The following is a 1583-nucleotide window of genomic DNA, read 5'->3' as shown; positions in this document are numbered from 1 at the left end:
TGGATTATCCGAAGCTGGCACAAGCCCAAAACTCTGAAAGCTGCTTCCTTAGAAAAATGGGCTCCACTGTACTGACAGCAGGAACAAAGCCTCATCTCCAGCCTGCGCAAGGCTGTGTTCATCTGGACCACGGCCATGGCAGCGAGTGGCAGGGGCTAATGGAGGAGCGGACACAGCCCACAGGTCCTCACTCCAGTGAGCCGACGGTCACTCACCTCAGCAGAAGAGATGGTGCTTGGGCCAGCCAATCTGCCTTTCTGCAGTGGTATGGGCTACATACCATAAAGCCACAAGCTGCCGCACCATTGTCTTTATTGCTCTTCCCCTGAAACGCATGCTTGAGCCCTGCCGTTGCTGTACTCTGTTGTCTTACCCTGTCCATGGAGGACGGTTGCAGATTTGTCCTAGAAAAGGATAAAAAAACCCAAACTTGTTGGACTGAGTGTTTGTTATCAGCCATAAAGACTGGAAGCAAGGGGATAAACACAGACTTCGTGAAAGCAGCTCCACAGTTTCAGTAAAACTACATTCAATTTACACCATACCTTAAGTAAGGTTCAGTATCTAAATTCTTCAACTGCTAAGTGAACGTGACATTTCTCTGTCCAACAGTGCGTCTGGGATTTGTGCATATCTGTCAGGCAATCACGGAGTCGCTTTCAGGAAGCACTGTCAGACTGGTCATATGTGCAATAATTGGCTTTTGTTTGAGATACTTGGACCAGAAAAAAAAACTTCTCCTGCGCTGACCCTGGGCGCCAGCCATATTGAAGAATGAAGGGTTGTTGGCCTGCGGTGCCAACATACTCCACCTTCACGGGGAGGCCGTGCCCCTCACGCTCCAGCAATGCCAGACGGCGCTCGGATGAGGCGGGCTGGGTCTGGCAGGTGGCAGCACAGGAGGTAGTAAGTGAGAGCAGCACAGCATAACTAGCTGTAGCATAGCAGTAGAATAATATTCTCGCGTCCTCAGAACTGTAGGAGTGTTTTTGACTTTGACTGCTTCCAATACCTAACAAATATGAGATCATGGCTTTTGGCACAAAAGGACAAATTCATAGCCTTGCCAATGAGACTGCCAGCGGTGGGAGGAGGTGTCACCCACCCTCTCCCAACAGGTAGCCCATTGACTTCAAACCAGCGTCAATTCCTTCTCTTTATGCTACCCCAGAGCACTTTATATTCACTCAGTCTACACCCATGCAAACCAGCAGCTCGCACAAAGCGTTTCTTAATGTGACAAATCCCTCTTTCTTTTGAACTGGAAAGAACAGTGTGGTATGTCAAGTTCTTTGTTTGCTGTTTTAACTCTTTGGAATAAAGAACTCTGTTCTCAAATTATGCTGCTTCTAAGGAACACAGATCTGGGGAAGTGAACAAGCAAAAACTGAAAAGCATGTGAGATCAAAGGCAGCTGAGCTTATAAGCATTGGGCCTAAACGAAGCTAGGTAACTTCACTATGCAATAAAATTCAATGAATAATTGATTTCTCTAGCTGAAATGAAGTTTGATTTTTGAAAAGATGTTTTGGTACCAACACCAGAAATTCTCTGTACTGAAAATGTCACAGTGCAACATTTTA

This window comes from Struthio camelus, chromosome 2 (assembly GCF_040807025.1).
Source record: "Struthio camelus isolate bStrCam1 chromosome 2, bStrCam1.hap1, whole genome shotgun sequence".
NCBI classification, from domain to species: domain Eukaryota; kingdom Metazoa; phylum Chordata; class Aves; order Struthioniformes; family Struthionidae; genus Struthio; species Struthio camelus.
Note: the sequence above shows the minus strand (reverse complement) of the source record.